Genomic DNA, 19,830 nt, shown 5'->3' with positions numbered 1-19,830 from the left:
ACTGTCGTGACGCCGAATACACTTACCGTTGCTAAATTACTGTTCTTTGCTTGTCAGTTTGAATTTCCATTTCATTAAAACTATCATGTAATTGATATAGTAAGAATGTAAGGGAGACGTTGGTTGATTTTCCGTTAGTCTGCAATCTCCATCCAATCTGATTATCAAAACAACAAAGTGAATCCATCTGGAAAACATGGTCAGTCGTAAACCTTTTCAAAATGAAATATGATGGCAATCCGAAAGACATAAACAAAAGTATAAACGTTACTACAATTGGGCTCAGTGGGCAAATTTCAAGATTCTTGTAATGGCCGCGCCCACACTGGTGGCAGCGTTGTTACCGAGAGTGTAACGAAGGTGTCACGCGCTGGGAAGGAGCTTGATGTTTCTAGTCAGAGGGAAGCAACTCTGAGTTGCGAATTGCGGCGCCTGATACGACTGGGCCGTCCGTACCCTCCCGTATCAGTGGGCTGCTGATGTGATTAAGTGAGGTTAGATATGATTACGTTTCCGGTGTGACTATGTGTACCGATGATTGTAGTTAATGGCCAACCCAAGACAGCAATTACCATAGAGATGCAAATTTATGCTCTGGTCATTGAGAATGCGGACCCCTGGGTCTCAAGGCAATGGGCTGAATATTTGTTCATTGTTTAACGCCGCACTATTCCAGCTGTAGTGAGTGAGTGAGTATGGTTTTACGCCGCTTTTAGCAATAGTCCAGCAATATCACGGCGGGGAACACCAGAAATGGGCTTCACACATTGTACCCATATCGGGAATCGAACCCGGGTCTTCGGCGTGACGAGCTAACGCTTTAACCACTAGGCTTAGTGACCCGACCGCCCCTATTCCAGCTGTAAGACGGCGGTCTGTAAATACATAAATCTGGACCAGACAATCCAGCTATTGATATCGTGAACATTGATCTACGCATTTGGGAAACGATGACCTGCATCAACCAAGTCAGCGAGCCTGACCACCTGATACCGTTAGTCGCCTCTTACGACAAGCATAGTCGCCTTTTACGGGAAGCATGGGTTGCTGAAGACCTATTCTACACCGGATCTCTACGGGTCACTAAACAATGTACATTCCATGAGATCAATTCTAACACGGATCGATGAATGTAGTTTAGGCTTATGTAGGACCAAGCAGTGGAACCCAAATTCGTGTCTTTATTGTTTTTGTGTGTGTGATGTGCTCTTTGAAAAGAAACTGTGGGATAACTTCCTCTATTTAGCACTGGAGGAGTTGTATATTATTGAATTTCCTGTGTCGTGTACCGAATTGAACTTCTTCTACATCGCCAAGATAAAACCATTCTGAAGTATTAACGGAAACATAACCATCATTTATAGAACCAGTGAATTGAGTGAGTGAGTGAGTGAGTGAGTTGGGTTTAACGCCGCTTTTAACAGTATTCCAGTTATATCACGGCGTGTCAACTTAATGTGGGAGGAAAGCAGCCCGAAGTGATGCAGGTCTCAGACGTTTACCACTTCGGTGAAACCCACGTGCACGGGTATGGTGCTGACAAACCTAGAAACATAATCGGGGCGAACCGGGATTCGAACCCACAATCATAGGTTTCTGGCGTGTCCAGGGGACGCAACTGTGCACAGCGAATCGCGGCGCCTTAGACGACTGGGCCACCCGTGCCCCCCAGTGAATTGAAGACGTGACATGATAAATGAGTTCAGTTTGTGTTTCATCGAGGATTGAATATATATGATGATTTATGAGACCAGCTGTGAGAACAAAAATAGTGATATTTTCATAATTATACAACCATAGGAACATTTAACCGATTAACTACGGTACGCCGCTTACATAAGCACCAACAAATCTGACCTAGTTTCAGGACAGATGTACCCTCCACACCGCTACCGCAGCGCGTGTGTCATGCTATATATAGACAGCCGTGTATTGTGTACATATCGACTCAAAGCAAAGTCATTCTCACCTGGGCGCTGATGTGTAACTCTCGGTGAGATCTCGGACGTACCATTCGTCGAGTGCATTCGATAGGCAACAGTTTATTAGTTGCTGATAATTTTTGTTGTATTTTTATCGCGATCGTATTAATTTCAGTAGCGGTTGCTATGTACTTCTAACTCGTGCATGTTTCTGTCACGTGAACGAGAAACCCGTGTTTTGGGGTCGCGTTAGCCAAAAAACTGGCAAATGAGTATGTAACTGTAGGTGTCTTGTAGGAGCGGGTGTCCTAGTGACCTACACAAGTGTATCTGGACAAGCACACCTACGCATGTATATACAGGTTATTGATCCAGATTTTCCAATCAATCGTTTTATATGACACACCAGCCTTACATGATATAAACGTAAGGAGTTTTCAAACGTCAACCCCAGTGAATAATCAGTCTAGGTTATATTTTCCGAAAGAGAATCCATCGGGTGTCATAGGTAATTAGCGATGAAAATTACTTGAATGTATTACTGTAAATCAGAGATGACACTGGGTATTAGCGATCATAAATGTTTATTATAAAATAATTGCATTGCCCATATACGCACAATTGAGTAGGAGTAATAGACAACAATACCAGGTTTAATTAATAGTATTTTGTAGCAATGGTATTATGTAGTATATGCCAATGGTATTATGTTGTATATGCCAACGGTATTTTGTAGCATATGCCAATGGTATTATGTTGTATAAGGCAACGGTATTTTGTGGTATATGCCAATGGTATTATGTTGTATATGGCAACGGTATTTTGTAGTATATGCCAATGGTATTATGTTGTATATGGCAACGGTATTTTGTGGTATATGCTATGGTATTATGTTGTATAAGGCAACGGCATTTTGTAGTATATGCTAATGGTATTATGTTGTATATGGCAACGGTATTTTGTAGCATATGCCAATGGTATTATGTTGTATATGGCAACGGTATTATGTAGTATATGCTATGGTATTATGTTGTATAAGGCAACGGTATTTTGTGGTATATGCCAATGGTATTATGTTGTATATGGCAACGGTATTTTGTAGTATATGCCAATGGTATTATGTTGTAAATGGCAACGGTATTTTGTAGCATATGCCAATGGTATTATGTTGTATATGGCAACGGCATTTTGTAAAATATGCCAATGTTATGTATTATGTTGTATATGGCAACGGTATTTTGTTAAATATGCCAATGGTATTATGTTGTATATGCCAACGGTATTTTGTAGCATATGCCAATGGTATTATGTTGTATATGGCAACTGTATTATGTAGTATATGCTATGGTATTATGTTGTATATGGCAACGGTATTTTGTGGTATATGCCAATAGTATTATGTTGTATATGGCAACGGTATTTTGTAGCATATGCCAATGATATTATGTTGTATATGGCAACGGTATTTTGTAGCATATGCCAATGGTATTATGTTGTATATGGCAACGGTATTATGTAGTATATGCCAATAGTATTATGTTGTATATGGCAACGGTATTATGTAGTATATGATATGGTATTATGTTGTATATGGCAACGGTATTTTGTGGTATATGCCAATGGTATTATGTTGTATATGGCAACGGTATTTTGTAGCATATGCCAATGGTATTATGTTGTATATGGCAACGGCATTTTGTAGCATATGCCAATGGTATAATGTTGTATAAGGCAACGGTATTATGTAGTATATGCCAATGGTATTATGTTGTATATGGCAACCGTATTTTGTAGTATATGCCAATGGTATTATGTTGTATATGGCAACGGTATTTTGTAACAAATGCCAATGTTATGTATTATGTTGTATATGGCAACGGCATTTTGTAGTATATGCCAATGGTATTATGTTGTATATGGCAACGGTATTATGTAGTATATGCCAATGGTATTATGTAGTATATGCCAATGGTTTTATGTTATATATGGCAACGGTATTTTGTAGTATATGCCAATGGTATTATGTTGTATATGGCAACGGTATTTTGTAGCATATGCCAATGGTATTATGTAGTATATGCCAATGGTATTATGTTGTATATGGCAATGGTATTTTGTAACATATGCCAATGTTATGTATTATGTTGTATATGGCAACGGCATTTTGTAGTATATGCCAATGGTATTATGTTGTATATGGCAACGGTATTATGTAGTATATGCCAATGGTATTATGTTGTATATGGCAACGGCATTTTGTAGTATATGCCAATGGTATAATGTTGTATAAGGCAACGGTATTTTGTGGCATATGCCAATGGTATTATGTTGTATATGGCAACGGTATTTTGTAGTATAGGCCAATGGTATTATGTAGTATATGCCAATGGTATTATGTTGTATATGGCAATGGTATTTTGTAGTATATGCCAATGGTATTATGTTGTATATGGCAACGGTATTTTGTAGCATATGCCAATGGTATTATGTAGTATATGCCAATGGTATTATGTTGTATATGGCAACGGTATTTTGTAACATATGCCAATGTTATGTATTATGTTGTATATGGCAACGGCATTTTGTAGAATATGCCAATGGTATTATGTTGTATATGGCAACGGTATTATGTAGTATATGCTAATGGTATTATGTTGTATATGGCAACGGCATTTTGTAGTATATGCCAATGGTATTATGTTGTATATGGCAACGGTATTATGTAGTATATGTCAATGGTATTATGTTGTATATGGCAACGGAATTTTGTAGTATATGCCAATGGTATTATGTTGTATATGGCAACGGTATTTTGTAGCATATGCCAATGGTATTATGTTGTATATGGCAACGGTATTTTGTAGTATATGCCAATGGTATTATGTTGTATATGGCAACGGCATTTTGTAGTATATGCCAATGTTATGTATTATATTGTATATGGCAACGGTATTTTGTAGTATATGCCAATGGTATTATGTTGTATATGGCAACGGTATTTTGTAGTATATGCCAATGGTATTATGTTGTATATGGCAACTGTATTTTGTAGTATATGCCAATGGTATTATGTAGTATTAATGATATTATGTAGTGTATGCCAATGGTATTATCTTGTATATATTAATGGTGTATATGACAATTCTATTACGTAGTATATGCCAATGGTATTACGTAGCATATCACAATGGTAATACGCAGAATATGCCAATGGTATTATGTAGCATATCGCAATGGTATTATGTAATGTATTTCATGTAGACCGTCATGTAGTAGATTTCATTATGAAAATGATATACTAGCAAAACATAATAATAATAACAACAACAATAACAACAGCCACATCGTGAAATGAAAATGTTCTAACATATATATGATATGTTCAAATACACATTATTTACACTCTCGTATAGTAGAAATATATTTAAGAAAACCCAGTAGATTTGGATAACAGAGTAGAATTGTAATGAGTTTTAAAACACAGGGGATGGGGCATTATTTTGAAAAATATGATACAATAAATGTGTAAAATGACTCCAGTTTTACCAAATGCCAAACTCTTTCAGCTTAATGTATTACGAGAGCCTGAAGAGATGCAGGTCTCAGGCAGTTAGGCATTTTGGAAAAAACACATGAGCACTGGTATGGTTGTAAAACGTACACACGCACGCACGCACGCACACACACACTCACACACACACGCACTCACCACACACATTCTCTCACACACACACACACACACACACACACACACACACACACACACACACACACTCACTCACTCACCACACACACTCACACAAACACACACACACACATAGCTTAGTGTATATACACATTACTGTGTATTGAAGATTACATATACATGACAATTAGATTAAGCATAATTGTAAATAGTAGAAATATATTTCTATGCAGAGTAGATATGCATATGTACTGTGTATATTAGAGATATATATTTCAACACACAGGAAATAGACATAACTGTGTAGAGTAGATATAGATTTTCAACGCGCATGATTTAAACATATTTATTCACAAGACGTGAACAGGAATGGGGACAAGTTCTTCCAATTTACAATACCCTCACCCTGGTTTTGACAAATTTCACAATTTCAAAATTCAATATATCTACATACAACACTGTAGAAGAGGCATAAACGGCATTGTTGAGTGAACAATTCTTTACACAAATCCTTTAGTAGTACATATATAGTGTTTGAATGCCTCAAATATAGCTTCATCGTCTGTAACAACGTTACATAACAATAGGTTTACATCAACAGTTATGTTATGAACAATATGTTTAAGGCTGTTAAACATAATTACGTGCTGATGACTCAATAATGATGGTTTGTTGGTTGGTTGGTTTGTTGGTTGGTTTGGGCATATTTCGGTAGACCACTTACAATAAGTGCAGCCTCCAATTATTCCAATTTTTCACCTTGTACTTCGGTGCAACCATCCATACCTCACATCCGTATTCAAAGTGTGGTCTAATGGTGTTTCTGTAAAGTGGACGTTCGGCTTTACTTACTGAGTAAAACACACATAAGATAAACACAACTGTGTGGAGTAGATACATAGTTCAACAACAGAAGATATTATATAAAACTGTGTATAACTATAACTGTGTATACATACATGCATGCATGCATGAATACATACATACATATTACAAAGAGGGGTAGAGACATATTACACTGTACTGTAGCAAGGTATTACACTGCACTGTAGAGAGATGTCACACTGTACTGTAGAGAGATGTCACACTGAACTGTAGAGAGATGTCACACTGTACTGTAGAGAGATGTCACACTGTACTGTAGAGAGATATTACAAAGTGAGGTAGATAGATATTACACTGTACTGTAGAGAGTAGTTACAAAGTGAGGTAGATACATATTACACTGTGGAGAATAGTTACAAAGTGAGGTAGATACATATTACACTGTGGAGAATAGTTACAAAGTGAGGTAGATACATATTACACTGTGGAGAATAGTTACAAAGTGAGGTAGATACATATTACACTGTGGAGAATAGTTACAAAGTGAGGTAGATACATATTACACTGTGGAGAGATGTTACAAAGTGAGGTAGATACATATTACACAGTAGAGAGATGTTACAAAGTGAGGTAGATACATATTACACTGTACTGTAGAGAGTAGTTACAAAGTGAGGTAGATACATATTACACTGTGGAGAGATGTTACAAAGTGAGGTAGATACATATTGCACTGTAGAGAGATGTTACAAAGTGAGGTAGATACATATTACACTGTACTGTAGAGAGTAGTTACAAAGTGAGGTAGATACATATTACACTGTACTGTAGAGAGATGTTACAAAGTGAGGTAGATACATATTATTCTATACTGTAGAGAGATGTTACAAAGTGAGGTAGATACATATTACACTGTACTGTAAAGATATGTTACAAAGTGAGGTAGATACATATTACTCTATACTGTAGAGAGATGTTACAAAGTGAGGTAGATACATATTACACTGTGAAGAGTAGTTACAAAGTGAGGTAGATACATATTACACTGTGAAGAGTAGTTACAAAGTGAGGTAGATACATATTACACTGTGAAGAGTAGTTACAAAGTGAGGTAGATACATATTACACTGTGGAGAGATGTTACAAAGTGAGGTAGATACATATTACACTGTAGAGAGATGTTACAAAGTGAGGTAGATACATATTACACTGTAGAGAGTAGTTACAAAGTGAGGTAGATACATATTACTCTATACTGTAGAGAGTAGTTACAAAGTGAGGTAGATACATATTATACTGTACTGTAGAGAGATGTTACAAAGTGAGGTAGATACATATTACACTGTGGAGAGTAGTTACAAAGTGAGGTAGATACATATTACACTGTAGAGAGTAGTTACAAAGTGAGGTAGATACATATTATACTGTACTGTAGAGAGATGTTACAAAGTGAGGTAGACACATATTACACTGTAGAGAGATGTTACAAAGTGAGGTAGATACATATTACACTGTGGAGAGTAGTTACAAAGTGAGGTAGATACATATTACACTGTAGAGAGTCGTTACAAAGTGAGGTAGATACATATTATACTGTACTGTAGAGAGATGTTACAAAGTGAGGTAGATACATATTACACTGTGGCGAGTAGTTACAAAGTGAGGTAGATACATATTATACTGTACTGTAGAGAAATGTTACAAAGTGAGGTAGATACATATTACACAGTAGAGAGTAGTTACAAAGTGAGGTAGATACATATTATACTCTACTGTAGAGAGATGTTACAAAGTGAGGTAGATACATATTACACAGTAGAGAGATGTTACAAAGTGAGGTAGATACATATTACACTGTAGAGAGATGTTACAAAGTGAGGTAGATACATATTACACAGTACACAGTAGTTAAAAAGTGAGGTAGTTAGATATTACACCACACTGTAGAGAGTAGTTACAAAGTGAGGTAGATACATATTACACTACACTGTAGAGAGTAGTTACAAAGTGAGGTAGATACATATTACACTTTAGAGAGTAGTTACAAAGTGAGGTATATACATATTACACTGTACTGTAGAGAGATGTTACAAAGTGAGTTAGATGCATATTACACTGTAGAGAGTAGTTACAAAGTGAGGTAGATACATATTACACTGTAGAGAGATGTTACAAAGTGAGGTAGATACATATTACACTGTAGAGAGTAGTTACAAAGTGAGGCAGATACATATTACACTGTAGAGAGTCGTTACAAAGTGAGGCAGATACATATTACACAGTAGAGAGATGTTACAAAGTGAGGCAGATACATATTACACAGTAGAGAGTAGTTACAAAGTGAGGCAGATACATATTACACAGTAGAGAGATGTTACAAAGTGAGGTAGATACATATTACACTATGCTGTAGAGAGTAGTTACAAAGTGAGGTAGATACATATTACACTATGCTGTAGAGAGTAGTTACAAATGAGGAAGAGACATATTACACTGTGGAGAGATGTTACAAAGTGAGGTCGATACATAACTTCTTTGATAGGCATTAAGAAGTTGGAGTACTAAGTAAGGATGAGAATTTATGGATGAACAACTTCTTTATAAGAATTAATAGCGACGTTTCGGTGTAGGTTCTAACACCGTTATCAAGCGGTGTTAGAACCTACACCGAAACGTCGCTCTTAATTGTAAATATAATAAAGAAGTTGTTCATCCATGAATTCTTATCCTTACTTAGGTAGATACATATTACACTATACTGTAGAGAGTTGTTACAAAGTGAGGTAGATACATATTACACTGTGAAGAGTAGTTATAAAGTGAGGTAGATAGATATTACACTGTACTGTAGAGAGTAATTACAAAGTGAGTTATATGCATATTACACTGTAGAGAGAAATTACAAAGTGAGGTAGATACATATTACACTGTGAAGAGTAATTACAAAGTGAGGTAGATACATATTACACTTTGGAGAATAGTTACAAAGTGAGGTAGATACATATTACACTGTGGAGAATAGTTACAAAGTGAGGTAGATACATATTACACTGTACTGTAGAGAGATGTTACAAAGAGAGGTAGGGACATATCACACTGTACTGTCGAGAGATATGATACTGTACTGTAGACAGATGTTACAAAATGAGGTAGGGACATATTACACCGTACTGTGGACAGATGTTACAAAGTGTATTACCCGTGTACTGTTTTACATATCTATAACTATATCTTTATATATGTACCAATAAATATATATATATATTGGTAATTGAATAAATGAATATATATATTTATTAGTATATACGTATGAACTTTCCTCCTGCCGTGAAGACCTTGAACGTCTCTGATCTTCCCGCCAGCGTTGCCTGTAGCTCGGGGAGTTGGGTAGCCGTGTGTTTACAGCGTGTGTTTAAAGCAGGCCAAAGACCAAGCTCGGTTCCCCAGATAAGTACAGTAAGTGAAGCCCATTTCTAGTGGTCCCTCCCGAGATACTGCGGGAATATTGGTAGTGGCGGCGTAAAACCAAACTCACTCACTCATTATAATTCGCTGCCTGTAAGTACAGACATAATAATCGTCTCGTTGTTCCATCGTGGAGAACTGCTGAGGAATTAGGAATGGGATCAAATTACCCACATGATATAGGGATGTGTCATCTTTGGGCCATGGTGACCCAGACCCTGTATTAGGTCGTTCACCCACGCACGTGCGTGTAAACAGAGATAGGCATGCCTTGCCTGAAATATTGGCTAATGACGTTATCAGCGACCTTTTCCATTCCCCAGCCCCCCTATCATCATTCGTGACCAACTCGTGTTATTCCGAGACAAGCTGAATTACGGAAAGAGGCGAGTGGTGACGAATGCTATGTTACGCTCAACACTTAACGATAAGAAACGAGTCATACGTTTGATCACTGCTGTCCCAGACTGCTTGTGACCTTGACTTAGAAACTGCGAATGACCGGTAGAGCTGACTTAATTGCGTATGTACGTCATGCCAAACAATGCTCCAGTTTTTACAGCTCTGTGCATTTTTGTATAGATAACGGATTATCAATAATGTACCAAACAACAGATATGATACACGAATTTAAGCAAATGCGAAAACTATTTTAATCAATTCTGACAAGCTTAACAGTAGCATGCAAACTCCTTTAAATGTGAACAAACGAAGGCTTTCTTCTACGTGGGATGGAATTGTGAAATTGTTCACGTTTGGCTTCTTTTAATCATTAACTACCAGTACCTTTGAACTTAATGGAATTATTTTGTATTATATGTCGTGTATTATGAAATAACAAATGTCGTTTACATACTTCTTCTCTATTAGGCACGCCAGAAACCTATGATTGTGGGTTCGAATCCCGGTTCGCCCCAATTATGTTTCTAGGTTTATCAGCACCATACCCGTGCTCGTGGGTTTCACCGAAGTGGTAAACGTCTGAGACCTGCATCACTTCGGGCTTTCCTCCCACATTAAGCTGACACGCCATGATATAACTGGAATACTGTTAAAAGCGGCGTTAATCCCAACTCACTCACTCACTCACTCTTCTCTATTGCTTTACTGCATTAACTTGCTTAAGTCGTGTGGGTCGGCGTATCATCATAACATTTGTACACAGTATAACAGCTTTGTGCCAAACAATTTAAAAAAAAGTACCATTGCTTTTGTAACTAGTGACAAGTAAATGACAACGAGTTTTTCTGTTCTCTCATTACTAACTGTTTGTTTGTCGTGTATTATGCACTCAGTAATATTCAAGCTATATGTCGGCGGTCTGTAAATAATCGAGTCTGGACCAGACAATCCAATGATTGATATCATGAGGATCGATCCACACACAATTGGGATCGCTGACATCCATCCACCAAGTCAGCGAGTCTTACCACCCGATCACGTTAGTCGCCTCTTACGAGAAGAATTGTCACCTTTCACGTCAAGCATGGTCTGCTGAAGACCTATTCTAACCCGGATCTTCACGGGCCTCAGTACTAGCTGTATGAGGGCACGCTGGTTGGACTATAATGATGGACAACGATGACATTGCAGTACTATTTACACAGAATATGAAATCATGTTAGCTCCCTTTATGAATGCGTGCCCGAATAACCAGGCCTATCTGTCTTTGAAGTTTTGACATATGTGTTATCCAACCTTGCCGTTGTATAACCATCCAGAAAATCTGATTGGTTGAAACTGGACCAATCACTGATAAGAACACTCTCCGTACTAAACGAACATGCGTTGCTGCCGTGGTGCAGGTGAACTTGAGTGTAAAGAATAATTGTGGACCATTAGTCGTCGTATAGCTCCACTGATATGAACGAGTGCTTAGTAAAGCTTGTATTATTCCGATGTGTATACTGCCATTGTGTCTGAGTACTGAGGCCCTCGTTTATACGTTGATAGAATTATTAAATGATGACACACTGACTCACAGAGGGGGCATTGGACCACATTCTCATAATAACTAGGACACAGGCGAATCTCAAAGAAACCCAAGTTGGAAACATTGAACTCAACCTGGGTTTAGGCGTGGATTCACGTACGTGGCACGTGCGGGCCAGCCAGTCAATTTCGTCCTGTTTTTTTGGTTTGTCAGCACCATATCCGTCCTCGTGGGTTTCACCAAAGCGATAAATGTCTGGTCCGTGTTACTTTAGGGTTTACTCCCAACTAGAAGATGAAATGTCGGGATAGCATTAGTTATGGTGTCTTCAGTTGCCGTATAAGGTGTCATATGAGGTAAGGAGAAAAATATTGGGCTGGGCGTCAAGAATGAGAAGGCGTTTTTTGTAAGACCACCGACGGTAGAGATCGCTTTGACAATAAAACTAATCCAAGGCATTTTTATATGACTGAAACAAAACAAATTCCACGATCAATATTCATAGCAAGATTTACCATATTTATAAGGATCAAAACCAGGCCAAACCAGGTTTTGACTATCAATATCAGTAACCCTCCTAAATGAATATGATGGGCCGAAGGCTTCTTCGTATAGCGACATGGAAATCGATATCACTTTGTGCTCTTTCTATCCCGTTTACTATAGTTATATCTAGGCCATCAGCCCATGGTACAGTGCTGTGACTGGTCAGATATTATTAGCATATACCGTTACATATGTTCCCTTCTTTGACCGACTTACGGTTATAAAACTACCATGTTTCGGACTGTAATAGTGAGTGAGTGAGTGAGTATGGTTTTACGCCGCTTTCAGCAATATTCCAGCAATATCACGGCGGGGGACACCAGAAATGGGCTTCACACATTGCACCCATGTCGGGAATCGAACCCGGGTCTTCGGCGTGACGAGCGAACGCTTTAACCACTAGGCTACCCGACCGCCCCGGACTGTAATAGCACCAACCAAGTAAGAACGATATGCGTTTGTCTTAGAACATCAAATGTTTTACCAGTTGTTATAGGGGTGTTGGAGTGATGAATTAGATTAGAATTGTTCCAGCAAACTCAAAACGGAGGATAACGGAAATATATGTGGGAGTCGAACCTTAGTCTTCCGAGATACTTTGGGGAATAAGGGTTTGCAATTGTAAAATGATCTCTCTTTTCTGTCTGTACCACCATCAGCTTACCGCCTCACCCCTCTGCAGTTCTCTAACCATCCGAGTTAAGCCTGGACCCACAATACGGTTACTGTTAACAGATGAGGGGAGCACGGGTGGCCCAGTCGTCTAAGGCGCCGCAAATCGCTGTGCAGAGTTGCGTCCCTTGGGCACGCCAGAAACCTATGATTGTGGGCTCGAATCCCGGTTCGCCCCGATTATGTTTCTAGGTTTGTCAGCACCATACCCGTGCTCGTGGGTTTCACCGAAGTGGTAAACGTCCGAGACCTGCATCATCTCGGGCTTTCCTCCCACATTAAGCTGACACGCCGTGATATAACTGGAATAATGTTAAAAGCGGCGTTAAACCCAACTCACTCACTCACTAACAGATGAGCGAAGGGAAGGTCCCCACTGTGGAGTTATATTGTGGCTAGCATGCTGAGAATGAGTATCCTTGATGTGGCTTTAAATATATATAAAAATATAACATGTAGCAAATATATGTAAACAACAAATATAAATAAGTTTTATGTCATCTTAATATATCAGTTTAATCCTATCATTTGGGGGATACTATAAAAATAAATCAAAGTTTCTCGTTTATTCTGGGCACAACTAATTTCCCCCCCCCCCCCCCCCCCCCCCCCGACCCCACCCTATTGATCCTACATTAGGTATTTATCACAAATACTGTTAATCATGAAATATGTCCCCTAATTAATGCGAGTATAGACCGCTGGCCTAGGGTGTCTCGTGAAATTAATGCGATTAGCCATGCCTTTGAACTGTAAAAAACTTACAGCAAACGAAGACACCAAGTCTGTTGACTTCGAATTCATGATGTAGCATTGGTTGATTGAAATCTTCAAAAACGTAACATGACCTGTTCATCTAACTTCTATGAAAAACAGGAAGGTTTATACTTATCTTTCAGGAAATAGAACATGAAAGAGCAACAGGTACATGCATTGAATGGAAATGTGCTTGCCAATGTGACAATATTACGTATCAAATAGATGGATCTTCTCTCTACTTGAAGTAGTGACAAGTGTTCCATTTTTGCTTGAGCATAGTGTCCCAAGCAGATATTATTGTGATGTCAGGAAGAGACTTTATAGATGCCTACTTCTTTATTATGAGGAACACAACGTTTCGGAGTGAAATCCTGATGAAGGAGTAAGAATAAACTCCGAAACGTTGTGTTCCTCATCATAAAGAAGTTGACATCCATAAATTCTCCTCCATATGTGTATCACTTCAAAATGCCTTTCAAAGACTATTGTGATGTACTTGGTGTACGCAATTGTTTTCTGAATAGGTTGAACAATATTGATAAGGATTTGATAGTTTGTTAAAAAGTTAAAAGTTAATAGGTTTCTTCATTGAATGTATATTATAGAGGACTTCTTCAGTTTAGGATTAGCAATATGATTGTACTTTAATTAAATTATTATACCTTCAGATCATTACAAATAAGGGTTTGGTACTCATTTTATAATAAACAGAGAGAGGTATATAGTTTATGGTGATTATTTCTAACATTGTCATTGTTAATACAATTCTTAATTCTGTAGGATATTACAACATTTAAATTTAGTTCGTATTATTAAATTTGTATCATTAAACCTGTATTATTTTGAAACGGTTACAGCGACTTGACAAAGGGATAATAAAATGTATAGTATCTGTGTTTAAAAGAAAGCTTTCCGTAATTTTTAATGCATCTTTAAAAAGTGTGTCATCTGCTAGCCCAGCAGGAGCCATTCGGTAGCAAGTAATCACCAGCTGTCAGTCACCCACTGACCTGAGTCGAACTGGGGAATGCCGTCCTGCTCAGTTGAAAGAGTTCAAAGAAAACCAGTCCGCTTGAGCAACAGTTCTGCCCTGTTTCCTATATATGATAGTAGTGAGACGAGCTAACGCTTTAACGACCAGGTGATGTGAGGTGACATAGGGTTTAACGTCGCGTCCAAGATTATTGCACCTATATAGCGACGTGCATGTACGTGTGTGTGTGTTTGTTTGGCTGCTTGTACTAGTCCGGACTGATGCCGATTTATAGTGCCAGCTCACTGAGATACCATGCCGCAGTTTAACACGAATACCCCACTCAGACACAGTATACTGACTCCGAGCCGACCAGTCCTTGTTTTAGCCCCTTAATGCCGAGCGCCAGACAGGGTAACAACAAGTACCATCTGTTAACGTCTTTTAGTATGACGCGGCCGGGGATCGAACCCCGGACCTTCGGCTCCCCGGGCGGACGCTCTACCACTAGACCACGGAGGCGGTCCTTTAACGATTAAATTACTTATATATGCTGATTAACAGGTACAGGTACAGAATAGCAAAGTTATTTTCGTGACAATATCGGCAAACTGTCATTTGAACACACAATTCCCCTTAGAAAGTGGTATATTTGGGATTTGGGACTTTCTTAGTAAAGAACAAATTCTAGTATTGTGGGGGGTTGGTCATTTTTAGATGACCACGTTGTAGGATGATAACCTTCCTAATTTGGTCATGAGTATGCTCAGGCATATCAAAGAGGTTATGGGTTCTGGAAGCAGTGACAAGTGATATTGTTCCTGAGCACGCCAAAAGTTGATATTACTTTTATTGCGTCTTCAAGATCCCATCGCATCAATCAGCCACAAAATATTGAGAATTTGTTTGCGCAACCATACATTATTATATCGCGCTTTGGTGAACTTTGACTCTTTTTGCTTGTATTTGTGGGGGCGACAAGGCGACAACGCGACAATGTCCCTTCTAGGATGCCATAGTATTGGAGGTTGGAACGCAACCAAATGATGTTCTCAAGAAGGTATTATTGTGATGTCAGGAAGAGACTTTATGGATGCCAACTTCTTTATTATGAGGAACACAACGTTTCGGAGTGAAATCCCGATGAAGGAGTAAGAAAAAACTCCGAAACGTTGTGTTCCTCATCATAAAGAAGTTGACATCCATAAATTCTCTTCCATATGTGTATCACTTCTAAATGCAGCCAAACCAAATGATGTTCTTTCCAACTGGCACCTTTTTGTTCTGTTGCGTGGTGATCTGGTATAATTAAATGGATTTGAACAAAGTAGTGTAGTGTTTCGGTCATGAACAATGAATTTTTCACACAATATTTTTTTCTATTATTGTACAAATGTTTATATAGTAATGGCGAAAAAACCTCAGCCCATGTTTAACCTTTGAGAATGTGTATATAAAAAGTAAGCCAAACTGAGGTTCAATAGAACTAGTGTGAAAACTGTGTTTGGAAAAACCAAAATGTTAATTGTATCACTTCCTTTTTGTCAGAGTTTGAAGAGCGTTGTAAAGAGATTGATTACCAAATGTGGTTTGAGGATTTGTCAAAATATTCTAAATTGAAAATGTACCAGTCTGTTAAGACTGTCTTTAAATTTGAAGAATACCTATCACTTGTCATTGTACATCCTTATAGAAATGCTCTGATTAAATTTAGATGTTCAAACCATAAACTTATGATTGAATACGGACGTAGACTTGGTATAAGTGCGAATGAAAGATTCTGTCCATTGTGTATCGTACCTTGTGTCGAAACTGAATACCATTTTTGTATGATATGCCCATTCTATAATGATATAAGAAGTCTATTACCGAAATACTATGTACAAAACCCAACTCTTTTTAAATTCCAACAACTACTGTCATCACAAAATGCCTACACTGTAAATGTCTCAGCGAAATATATTTTCCTGTCAATGAAAAAAAGATGTAAACAACTCAATATTAATTAATTGTCACTTTGATTGACCAATGTATAATATTGTATGGCGCTCAATTGAATTGAAAAATATCAATGAAATATGTATTGTATAATGGGCCGGTGGCCCCTTTACTGCAATAAACTCTCTCTCATACTAGTGTGAACAGCCACGCCTGTCTCGCGGCAGATTGTGTGCGACTGCTGTGACCCATATCATAACAGAGCCATAGTACAACAACTAACTATATATATATATATGTATACTCAACAACAAAAGTTCCTGTAACACCAATATTTTAGTGTATTTTTCAAACAAGTAAAGTTTAATAGTGTAGTACATGTATGAAATCAAGTCACAAAAACGCAACTGTAACAGAAAAGCATGCATTCAATGCAAAAGTTGACTTTTATGCCCCATGCATTTCACTACCCAAGAATGTGCGTTAACGGGATTCCATATGCATCGTTTAGCATCGTGCTGACAACAACCAATCAGAAAAACAACAACTTTACGCAATTATTCAACATTACGAAATGCCACGCCTGTCCGAAAATGAGCGTCTGCGAGCCATTGGTATGTTTGAAGCAGGATCGAGTCAACGTGAAGTTGCAAGACAATTTAACATCCACAGAAACACCATTTGGTGTTTATGGCAATGTTGGCAACAGACGAATGCAGTCAGAGACCATTCTTGGGGTGGCAGGCCACGCGTAACCAATAATCAACAAGACAACTGGATTCGAATAACACACCTACGAAAACGATTCAAGCCAGCAACAGTGACTGCAAGAAGCATCCCTAGCCTTTGACGAATATCTTCACAAACCGTACGTCGTCACCTCAGATGTGTAGGGATTGTCGCCAGAAGACCCGCCAGACGTCCCATTTTGACAGGAAACCACCATCAAGCACGTCTACAGTGGTGCAGACAGCGTCTACGCTGGACGGCCATGCAGTGGGGACAAGTTCTATTCACTGCCGAGTCTCGTTTTCACCTCAGCCACAGCGATGGACGGATTCGAGAGTACCGACGTCGAGGTGAACGTTAGGTCAATCATTGTGTCATGGAAGAAGATCGGTTCGGGGGCGGCAGCGTTATGGTATGGGGTGGGATTACAGCAAGACAGAGGACCCGTTTGATAGTGGTAGAGGGAAATCTCAATGGACAGCGCTACCGCGACGAGATCATCGGCCCTGTTGTTCTACCGTTTTTGCGTCGTCATGGCCCAGGCATTACCTTTCAACATGACAACGCCCGGCCTCATATTGCTCGATTGTTCAGTATTCCCTTCAACAAAACAACGTGAATATCATCCCCTGGCCGGTTCACTCCGCTGATCTCTCACAAATCGAGCATATCTGGGATGTAATGGATCGGCGCCTTCGACGTCAACCACGTGTTCCACAGACACTCCAGGAACTTCGAAACATGCTCCAGCAGGTATGGAGAGATATTCCATAGGACTTTGTGCGACGCCTGGTCAATTCCATGAGACAAAGATGTGTTGCTTGCATCGCAACCATGCTATTGATTTGTAAATTGACATTTTGGCATGTTCGTGGGTTTTTTTAAATGAAATTACGCATTTCCTGAAGTCAGTATGGCAAATTAAACCATCTGAACACTTACAGGAGTCTTTTATCTGTTGCAAACCGAAATTGTTTTAGATTGGTAAAAAAAACATAACTTTGCATTAAATCTTATTCAATGTCACAGGAACTTTTGTTGTTCAGTATATATATATATACGCCTGCATGTGCAGCTGTAGCCCAAGAGGCTGCAGACCCGTGACGATCCGGGTTAGAATTGGTCTTCAGCAACCCACGCCGCTTTTAGCAATATTCCTGCAATATCACGGCGGGGGAGGGACACCAGAAATGGGCTTCACACATTTTACCCCTATGGGGAATCGAACCGGGGTCTTCGGTTTGCCGAGCGAACGCTTTAACCACTGGGCTACCCCACATGCTTGTCTTAAGAGAAGACCAACGGGATCGGGTGGTCAGGCTCGCTGACCTGGTTTGGTGCATGTCATGATCCCAAATGCGTAGATTTATGCTCATGATGTCAATCACTGGATTATTTAAAGACCGCTGTCACAGAGCTGGAATATTGCAGAGTGCAGCGTTAAACACAAAAAAAACAAAAAAACAATATGCAGCAGCGTCACTATTCCGACGAAAAATCTGAGTCATGAATCCCACCTGACATACATCAACATCAACCCACCTCGCAACCCGCGGGAGATAAAACTGAAACATGGCCATTCCCATGCCCCACTTTGTGATATTGATGTGTAGCTTGATACAGGCAGGCCCACATGTACCGCGGCGGCCTAACTGAACATCGGCCCACTATTCGCTGGTTATACCTATGTTTGCACTGTGCGGGGGTCACGCGGGTTCCGCTGGTATATATGGATCGATGTCCCGCCCTAATGTTGGCTTCTCGGTCCCATTAAATGTGTTACCAAACTTCTAAATATATTCTCCAAACTGATTACATCCTTGCACATCCCTGAAGATCCGGGTTAGAACAGGTCTTCAGCAACCCATATGCTTGTCGTAAAAGGCGACTATGCTTGTCGTAAAAGGCGACTATGCTTGTCGTAAAAGGTGACTATGCTTGTCGTAAGAGGCGACTATGCTTGTCGTAAGAGGCGCCCAACGGGATCGGATGGTCAGGCTTGCTGACTTGGTTGATGCATGTCTTCGTATCCCAAAAGCGTGGATCGATGCTTACGATGTCAATCACTGGGTTGCCTGGTCCATATTCGATTATTTGCAGACCGCCTACATATACCGGGAATATTGCTTGTTAAGCGTTTGGCGGCGTTAAACAACAAACAAACAAACCATCCTTGCAGACCCGTGAAGATCCGGGTTAAACTTGATCTTCAGCAACCCATGCTTGCCGTGAGAGGGATCTGGTGGTCAAGCTCGCTGACTCGGTTGATGCATGTCATCGTATCCCATTGGGTAGGCCGATGATCGTGATGTCGATCACTGGATTGTCTGGTCCAGACTTAATTATTTACAGACCGCCGTCATATAGCTGAAATATGGATGAG

Source organism: Haliotis rufescens, unplaced genomic scaffold (assembly GCF_023055435.1).
Source record: "Haliotis rufescens isolate VD_foot unplaced genomic scaffold, xgHalRufe1.0.p SCAF_3, whole genome shotgun sequence".
In the NCBI taxonomy this organism is placed as follows: domain Eukaryota; kingdom Metazoa; phylum Mollusca; class Gastropoda; order Lepetellida; family Haliotidae; genus Haliotis; species Haliotis rufescens.
The sequence above is the reverse complement of the archived record's forward strand: the minus strand, read 5'-3'. Positions refer to the sequence as shown.